Genomic DNA, 10,466 nt, shown 5'->3' with positions numbered 1-10,466 from the left:
TCTGTTGTCACAGCAGAAGTCTGAGGGTTTGTGGTCATTGAATTTGTAAAGGTGCTCAAGATTGTTGTAGGATCAGTCGTTGGGCTGGTTGTAGTTATTGTTTCGGTAGTTATGGCCGCAGTCATTCTGGTTGTTGTGGCAGATATTGATGACGTCAACATTGGAGTGGTAGGTATAAGTTGGCTCGTAGTGGGAGGACTTTCAGTCGTTGGGCTGTTTGTAGTTATTGTTTCCGTAGTTGTAACCGCAGTTGTGGATATTGGCTCAGTCGTTGTCACCTCTGAAAGTACAAATGATTCAGAGTTTGAAATGCATTTCAATTTCGATGAAAATTTATTTCTCTACCATAAAGTACCATGAAAGTTTACAAGACCCTGGATGAGAACCATATACGCAGCATTGTACATCACACAGCACCACACACAGTAACGACATGACATATGATACGTAGAGGATTGCACCTGAACTGGATGATAATGTACCATGATCGGACATCATCAAAATGTATTTAATTTCATGCTAACACGACAATTATTATGAAGTAAATAACTGAAACGGCAGAAGCTTAAAGATATGATACAAATCTTGAGCGAAAGGACAACTTCGCACCAGCCCCTGCAGACTCGCTTGATCACTGTGTGTATTTTTGGGGGGTCGAGTTTAGCAATCGGCAGTGGTACTAGCGACTATAGTACCGAAGTCTTGTAAAACTGTCAAGAAAAAGGAGGCGCAATATAGAGCAGTGGTCTCAGGGAGGTCCCGAGTTAGAAACCAAGTCGATGCGCTAGTGCCCTTAATTGGTAAGGCATTAATCCTCATAACCAAATCCCTCGGAGAGGACTGAAAGCCGTCGGTCCCCTAATTGCTTGCATACAAGCATGCATGCTTTCTTAGCAGTCAGGTAAAATATTTATACAAATGAAAACACGGGGAAGGAGCACGTGCCTTCTGACCCCCCCCCCCCCACCCCGGATAAGCTTCTGAAGTGAAAATTAATGACTGTACTTACCTAGATCAGCCTCACATAAGACGCTATGTTGCGTGACACACGCCTCAGGTTGAAGAACCGTACGACTCACAATGATTACACAATCGTTATTGGCCTGAAAGATACATTATTAGTAAATGAATAGTCATCCAAATTTAAAATACAAATCAAGTATCAAGATGTAGAGAAATACATGATTTCACACTACCAGTTTATCATATGATAAAGTTTCAAGCTTCTTCCATGCAACCTGTGAACTTTCTCAAGCCAAGTGCATGCTTATCAATTATCATGTTAATTTACACAGTATGTCTGCTGCCTCAAGATCATTGGAATAAAGATAGGTGGTAACAAAGAAATTGTTCGAATAATTACGTGGCTTTGGAAAGTTCACAGGAATGGACGAAAGCTTGCCTACTAAATGTTTAGGTTGAAAGAAGCTTAAACAACATGTTAGAAATACTTCAACAAAAAAAAGTTTTCTCAATCAGTTTATCACATGCCTAGCTGTCAAATGATTTAACATTATTGAACGTGGCCTGCTGAAGTTGCAGCTAGTTTTGACAGCTCTATATAGAAAAATTCACTATGATATAATTCCAACCGCGTGTGTGTGTTTGGGTGGGTGTTCTTGTGTGTGTGTGTGTGTGTGTGTTGGTATGTGTGTAATTCCTTTTTTTTTTTTACTGACGTGTATCAGTCAGGTTTGGTTATCTACGTCTGAGGACCTCAGCCTTGAACCGGGGTCCGCCTGAGTCAGTTTGTAGGCGGAGAAAGAGAGCTGACCGTACCACGGTCATTACCGCTAGACCAACTCACACCTCGCTTGATCAAATTCATTCATAATTATGTACGATTATATTTGTCAGTTTTCAGTGTGCTGTTACACGATTCCTCTCAAGACTTAGTATGGTGAATTGATGATTGGTTTATCGATCGATTTTTATTTTATTACAGATGTACATGTTTTTTATAAACTGATTGGTTGATATAGATAATCAGTGAAATATACGATCTCCGGATATCTAACCCCGAGGATCACAAATCCGCTCTGACAATTTCCTCCCTGCAACTATACCCCCTTCGCCACTGGAGATGGCAGTCAGTTTCAATGTGCAGTAGGTTAGGCCAAATAAAAAAAAAACATGTTTAGCGTCCTGTTTTTTCGAAAAATAGGAAGGAGGAGGCCCTTTTTATTTTTTATTTTTTCTTTCAAAATGGCCGCTCAAAATGGCCGCTCGGTACATTTTCCCTGACAGTCGAGGCTATTTTTTTTCAAGATGGCCGCCGACAATTTTTTTTTTTTAAATCAGAAATAGAGCCATTTTAGCAGTGTTTTTCATGTTTTTTTCTTTCAAAAAAAAAAAAAATTCAAAAAAAAAAATTTCAAAAAAAAAAATAAAAATAAAAATAGGAGGCGGCCCCCAAAAAGGAAGCGGGCGGGGACGCTAAACATGTAAAAATTTTTAAATGGCCTTATAATTTCCTGACACCAGACTTTCTGGAAAAAAACATTAATGGGTGTACAACTATTGCACACCATAGTAAACGCGTGGTCTCATCAAGTAAAACCCCATGTAGTCTCTCAGAGAGGCTTCGGGTGAGGGAAATGTAAGATAATGACTGAAGGATATAATACTGGTGCTTGACAACACCTGTTGTTGGGTAAACATGGTGTCAAATTCCCCATATGAGCCCACTACTATGCGTCTTTAAGAATACTACACCGTATTGATTGCGCTTTTTGTTAAAACACCCGTACAGCGGAGGAGGGGAAGTTGTCAGAGGGTATAACTATGGACCTTCTGAGAACCATGGTATCATCAGGGTGGTAATTTGATTGAGAAAGTAATAGTCCTATGGATAGGATCATCCTATAAACTTACCGAAGGTAGGCCTTTCGCCGGATCCATCACCCAAACATCCTCAAAAGAAGTATAACGACTATTAAAATAACGATAGACGTTAGACAGCTCCTCTGAAGAACTGATTGATGCTAGATAACGGCCGGGGCGGGTTGGGCATGTTGTCTCCGCTGTTAAGGCCGATATTGTGTTTTGATGGAATGAGTAGCAAGAACCGGTAACCTCGTGCATTCCAGACTGGCAATCTGGAAAATCAAAAATATCATTCAATAGATTCATCCTTCTTGAAGAAAAAGGGTAAAGGAAAAAGGTGAAACTAGTTTGAAAAGGCAGGGTTCTTAAGATCATTATTGTTCTCGATTTTAAGCTTCTACACCCTCTCACATCCCGAAGAGAAAATCGAACAAATTCCCTCTTTCGATCTGGATAATGTCAAAGGAATTTGTAATTTTTGGTTAAAGCCCCTATCGAGTGGATATGTCACCGGACCGTATAATCACAAGTTCTGCGGTTCAAGTCCCGCCGCGGCACTAATGTCCTTTGGCAAGACATTGATCTACATTTGCCACCCTCCACCTAGGTGTACCCGGTAGGATGCGAAAGTTAGTGTGGTTAGATAAGCAAATGTGCGCTTGTAAAAATGACGCCTGGCTGGAATGCTCCCCAGGGAGTGGAGAATGTACATACATTGTGTGCGGGTAAGCCTGAATCCGATGACCGGGGTAATGATAATGATATCAGTCTGTAAAGCGCTATATAAGAACGAACTATTATTATTATTAAGCCCTTCAAAACCTTATCTCAAAATTAATCTGTAGCAGCGAAATGAGTATGAAAATATGTGCAACATTTCAGATCAAAAGACTGTGTTTTCCTCTGTATACATGGGTGAAATTGAAGCTCTCATTTTTTACACAACGCATATGGAATGGTTAAAACACTGCCAGTTACAAAATTCGAATTTGAAAACAAAAGTGACTGTAATTTCGCTAATAATAAACATTTTGTTAGTTTTTAATTGTATACTGTACATACCTCCACTCGCGATGCCGAACAGCATATAACTTATCAGAGTTATCACCACGACAACATTAGCACAATATAACGATCCCATGTTGAATTATGTTCTCATCCAACTCTTTCTAAATCCAAGTCATGATGCGTAATCAAAAACCAAGATGATCCTTTTAAAAAAAATGTTCAGTTGTCTGCACATTTCATCGCGTTGGAGATGAACAAGGCAAAACCGTTGATGGCGTTTATCATTCCTTATAACCTGCAATACTCGAAGGTGAAATGACATCTTTCAAGTTCAATTATCACTCCGTCTCAGTATGACGTGGTTTAGATGAAGCAATGAACTATTGTCGAAACAATTGGTCAAATACCATCAAAAATTAATTGCCCTTCGGTGGGGAATTTGCTTGCATCTTCACTGCACACGTTCCTTGTGTCATGTATGTGAAGTTGTAAACCTGTAGATGGTAAAGGAATTTAGAGGTTTTAATCTTGTGTAATATGCAACTTATGATTTGAAAAAAATTATATGAACAAACACATCATCAAAAATTCGAACAAAATCATAACATAATAGTTCTCAAATTGGTCGGGTGGGGGCGGGGGACACTAATAAAGGTATTTAAACTTTGGTTTAGCCGGGGCACTTGCACTTTGCCCCAATCCAATCCAGCCTTGATCTCCTCAAGTTGATTTGATACAAGGCAATGTATATTTTGCGGAAGAAAGTTAATCATTTTCACCAGGAAATTAATCAAGACATAGCCTTCGCTGCTTCCTGAAATTATTTCTCCCTTATTACTTGAAAATGAATTAGGAGAAACGGGAGTAAAGTGTAATATATTAATTCTCGTCAGCATGATTGAAGTTTTTATAATTAGTACCAATCAAATCAATTGTATTACTGTCATATCAATATCGACATTAGTGCAAAACACGCTGAAGCAATTTGGCTTCTGGATATGACAGTACAGAGTATTGTCTGAATCTCTTTTTCTCTCTCTTTTTTGTTTTCTTTCACCCATACCATCCACCTCCCCCATCTCTCTCTCTTTCTTTTCTTTTCCTTCTCCCTTCATTCTATCTCTCCCTCTTTCTTCTCCTTCTCTATACCCTCCCCTTCCCTTTTCCGTCGTTTATCGGCCTAATTTTTCTCAATCACTTTTCTTTTGGATTATGCCAGATTGAGTTTCCCAACACTCACAACATCTCCATTTAAAACAAGAGCTCAAACAATTATTTTTTTGATCAATCGATCTTATTTACTGGGTGTAAGCCACAAATATGTTCAAACTATCAAACGATTATTGTTTGCTCATTTTCTTCCCCCTCTTTTTTACCTAAATGTTTGATTTAAATTTACTTATTGGTCTATATCTTTCAGTTTCCCAACACTCACAACATCTCCATTAAAAAAAAAGAGCTCAAACAATTATCGTTTGCTCATCCCCCCTCTTTTTGTTATCTAAATGTTTGATTTCAATTTACTTATAGGTCTATATCTTTCAACCTCTCTCTCTCTCTCTCTCTCTCTCTCTTTCTCTCTCTCTCTGTCTCTCTATATCTCTTCGATTTGCCGTTCCCTTATACGCACCACTTAGTATAACACTTTCAAGCCAAGTATAAATATAATATGGGATCTTCGTCCTTAGATGTTATTCATCATTCATGATTTAAAGATAAAACTCTAAAATGACTCTTGTTAACAGTCATGAAATTAAAAAGTTAAATAAATATTTCCTACATGATACACTGATACAAAAAGGTTCAATTGTCAAACAATAAATAAAGCAAAACAAGAACACACCATTGGATTTTTCATTACAGTTTGTATTACAAAATAAAACACAAAAAAGAATCGCCATCATCACCGAGTTAAATTCCAATTCCCTCGGTGATCAAGATGTCTTTGAATGACGTCATTATTCTTTGTTCCTTCATTTTAACAAGAGTAAACAGGAAAGGTGGCACAGTAACTGGATGATGTTCTGAGACTAATTAACAAATCGTGTTCGACTATCGGAATTGTACCCCGGCCCCCCCACTCAGGTTTCGAAATGACCGCATGCGTGTTGCCAAAATGTCCTTTTCGTAACAAACGAAAAATGTCGACCCGTATTGACTTTACACACCGGACTTTTGCTGAAAAGGGGGGGGGGGGGGGGGGGGGTGCTGAAAAAGGCTCGTATACAAAAGAAAAAGGTCGAGCCGTATTGACTTTACACACCGGACTTTTGCTGAAAAGGGGGGGGGGGTCGGTTGGAACACGCATATGCGTACCCTAAATAACACTGAGTGGGGGGGGGGGGGCCGGGAATTGTACATGACTGATAATTGTGCATAACGATGATATCAGCGGTTTGGGAGAGGGGAAGGGGATGGGGGCTCTTAATAATAATAATACAAAAATCTTGATTCTAATAGAATTAACGCGAGACACAAAAATTATTATCGAATATGTACGCAAGAATCTCCAAGCCCCCCCCCCCTTCTTCTTCTAGAACCGCGACTGACAATGGCGTATCCAGCAGATGATGAAGCCGGAGTAAACCCCCTCCCCGCTTAAAGCCCGGGGGATCAATACGATATGCAAAGGGTCTTAAGCACGCGGGGCTGTATGCCCCCCCCCCCCGATACAATATGCCCTCTACATACCGCGTCAGGGAATATTCCGCGGTGTGGCAGCCGATCATGCTCCCTTGCGTGGTGCGTCTGGGCGGACCTTATCGATTGATTTTCACCCACGGTTGCTGTCCCCCGAAAACACCACCAAGGCATAACCACAATAAAATCTTTACGCACTGTTAGGCCTTGTAAGCCCAACTACAATCCGGTTAAGTACGTGCACGATGTGTCACTGTTTGATTGAAAGGTTTGATTAAACTCTTGCATAATCGCAGTTTTATGACTGATTTGACACATACTACAATCATATGATTAAAAAGACATGTACATGAATTTACCAACAAAGGAATACAACAATGCAAGCATTTTCTCAGTACATTAATAAAACGTTGGACCTTTTTGTAGACTGTCTCTCATATAGTTGGAATATTTTCTTTTTACCCCAATTTATGGAATTATTTTGACAATGATTTATTGATCTAGATCTAGATAATAGTATACATTCGCAGATTTTATTGAATAATAATTTGCCAGTGTTTGTTTATGTGTATGCTACTATGCTTATCAACTAGGGGACCTACGCCCTTAAGTCATAAATGACAGTAATGAGGATTAATGCCCCACAAAAGGGCACTAATACAGCACATCGACACGGTTTTGATCATGGGGCCTCATAGTTGCAAGGCCATTGCTTTGCCACTGAACCATGACTATACGCAGCGGGAGCTGGGTTGGGGACAGTTCCCACAAAAAAAAAGAAACAAAAAGAAGGAAAATGCAATAAACTATCAATAATTCATTGAATCCCCCCGGTCCCCAACAGAAAAAAAAATCTTCTGTGTGCCCATGCCTTGAGCCATAATGCATGGCCGCACCTATATGAGCGACAGTGTTCTAAGGAGTACTTGACACCGTTCATAGTAATGTGAGATTCCAAAGAGCCTTCTTCATGCATCTCACAACGTCTGGACAGTGAAACATTAATCTACATTCGTTGTTCGCTGTCCACATGGTTATAGCGACCACACTGACAGACTATTTATAAGCAATAAGCCATTTTCTAGAGATACATAGAATAATAATAAAATTGGGATTGATATTATCAGAGAAATGAGCGCCATCCAATATAAACCATTTCATCGATATCTAGAAAAAGTACAATCATAAAATATGCTCAGTCATTTTGTACGTGTTACATTCCATGTTATTCTGTAAATTGTCCATACCCCCTGCAGCCCCTAGATAACACTTCTGATTTGCTGATGAGTAGGTGAACACGTGACACCCCTCCAATGAACCGCACTTGACGGCGCAGTGTAATGGAGTTCGAATCTTGTCAAGGGTTCTTATCAAACTGGGTTCCTTCAGTGACCGGCCAGCACTGGCTAATGTAAACGAGTACTCTCTGTTTCTGGTTGTTGCTGTTGCAGATGTTGATGACGTCATAGATGACGTCAATGTTGGAGTGGTAGGTATGCGTTGGCTGGTAGTTGGAGGACTTTCTGTAGTCACAGCAGACGTCTGAGGGTTTGTAGCTATTGAGTTAGACCGTGTAGTCAATGAACTTTGAGAGGTGCTCACGATTGTTGTAGGATCAGTGGAAGTTGATGTAGTGGTCACAGATGTTGCCGGTGTGGTAGATGATGTGGTAGTATATTGGCGTGTAGTGGTATGAGGTTCTGTTGTAACCACAGCGATTGCAGTCGTCGGGGCAATCAATGTTGATGAACTGGGGGAGGTGCTAAAGATTGTTGTAGGATTAGTGGAAGTTGATATCGTAGTCCCAGATGTTGCCGGTGTGGTGGATGATGTGGTAGTATATTGGCTCGTAGTGGTAAGAGGTTCTGTTGTAACTACAGCCACTGCAGTCGTCGGGGCAATCAATGTTGATGAAGTGCTCGACATTTGGTAAGTGGTCATGGCTTCGGTGACTGCAGTTGTGGATACCTCTACAAATAAACGAGATATTAGACAACTGTGGAAAATGAAGAAAAAAATACATATTCGGGCACCTCCTACCTAAATTCCCATGACTAGTATAAGGCTATTCAGGCACCTTGCTGCCCGTATTTTAGGTGGCGGTTGCCCGGAAAATCAAAACTTTAAACTCCAAGGGGAACAGCCCCATAGCACCCCTACTAGTTCAGGCATTCAGTTAGGATAGGAAAAATTGATTGTGGAGCAATTGTCGCTGAAACTTTACAAAACGTGTGTGTGTGAGTGTGGTTGGGTGTGCGTGTTCGTGGTGGAGGGGATGGAGGGAGGGGGGGGGGGTATACTGGCATAATATATAATATTTAAGGGCTCACCCATATCGGCCTCGCATAAGAATCGATGTGATATCGAGCAGTCCTCACTTTGAAGCATTGAGCCATAGACGATGATTTCGCAATCGCTCTGAAATAATATTCAAGTTCACGTTCACTTTTATTTTCCATAGAATTCTTTTTTCTCCAAATACAAAATAGAATTCATATTTTGCAACACCATTCATTGATAAACTTATAAATAACAGTATAAATAATCTCGTCCATTAGTAAAATCATAAACGGTAAAGCATACGTGAAAGTTAATTACCTGATAAGGAATAGGTTTAAACGTTTCATCATTCACTGTAAAAAAAGTATAGTAATTGCGGAGTAATTGTTAAAGTTAATTATTATAAAAGGTATATTTTGTTACCGAAGGTACTCCGTTAAATGCGTTCTTAGCCCATATAGCCAGTGCTGAAGTTACACCAACCCGTGTACTAAAGTAATTATAAACTGTATCCAACTCCGACTGAGAACCAAACGAAGCTAGATAGCGACCGGCACCGATGACCGGGCACTCCATCTCAGCTCCGTACGCTGTCTTCTGTATGGAGTTGTCAAAGGAGTAACATGACCCTGCTATCTCGTGCATCCCAGAATCACACTCTGATAATCAAACGGAAAAAGATATCCAGGGTAAAACAAAAATATATATATGTAAACGTAGGTAGGATAATAAGGGGGGAGGTGATTTCTTTTGGGGAAGGGGGTCTTCGGATTCTTGCATTCATTTTGTACATGTGCCGCTCCCTTTTTTTTGGGTGGGGGGGGGGGGGGGGGGGGAGGCCAGAACCGCCACTATCTGGTGACCTCGCTTGCATTCGTAATCATGTGAATAAGGGACAACCAGTTTTTGTCATTTGAGAAAAAATACACATTTTATTTTGAATTTTAAAAAATGCCGACAGAAAAATGTTGAAAGCAATAGAGAGGGGGTATCGACTTCATCATCCCGTCTTCCTTAAGTTACCCTTTAATTTTAATGCTATCTATTCTCATTTTGACATGAAACAATCCAGATTAACCAAATAAAAATGAAATTCACATAAAATTGTCGACCGGAGTAACACTATATTGTCCTTTAAACGCGAAGCCCTAATATATCTATTTCATTTTAAATCACACAGCCTACAACAGACAGTGCTTGTAAATATACTAGCTTCGATCTTCTTTTTTTATTTATGTTGTATCCTACTAAAATGGTAACGTTATTTTCATTATCATCATCATTATCATAATTATTAGTAATAGTAGAAGTAGTAGTAATAGTAGTAGTAGAAATAGTAGTATTAGTATTAGTAGTGTAGTAGTATTAGTAGTAGTAGTAGTAGCAGCAGCAGCAGCAGCAGTAGTAGTAGTAGTAGTGGTAGTAGTAGTAGCAGTAGCAGTAGTAGTAGTAATAATAATATAATTATTATTAGTTGTATTAGTAGTAGTAGTAGTAGTAGCAGTAGTAGTAGTAGTAGTAGTTGTAGTAGTAGTAGTAGTAGTAGTAGTAGAAGTATAGACATGATAAATACAGAATTGTTATATCAATGCCAAGTTAAAATGGATAAAATATATTCTTTAATAACTACTACATAACAAAATCGAAAAATCAACAAACAAAAAACACCGAAACTAGTGAGGAGGGCATGGAGTCATGAATACATACCTCCA

The 10,466-nt window shown here is 39.5% G+C and overlaps 1 long non-coding RNA gene across 1 annotated transcript; it reads right to left on the bottom strand.

Moving 5' to 3' along the window:
• Nucleotides 1-8,089: 8,089 nt before the first annotated feature.
• Nucleotides 8,090-9,240, bottom strand: LOC115922871. Its single transcript, XR_004063645.1, has 3 exons — nucleotides 9,178-9,240; nucleotides 8,805-8,892; nucleotides 8,090-8,444 (listed from the first exon to the last, which is right to left on the bottom strand). It is a non-coding gene; the product is annotated as an uncharacterized LOC115922871 (long non-coding RNA).
• Between the last annotated feature and the right edge of the window lie 1,226 nt (nucleotides 9,241-10,466).

Source organism: Strongylocentrotus purpuratus, unplaced genomic scaffold (genome assembly GCF_000002235.5).
Source record: "Strongylocentrotus purpuratus isolate Spur 01 unplaced genomic scaffold, Spur_5.0 spur5_scaffold_12, whole genome shotgun sequence".
Classification (NCBI taxonomy): domain Eukaryota; kingdom Metazoa; phylum Echinodermata; class Echinoidea; order Camarodonta; family Strongylocentrotidae; genus Strongylocentrotus; species Strongylocentrotus purpuratus.
This window is presented reverse-complemented; position numbering and strand designations above follow the sequence as displayed.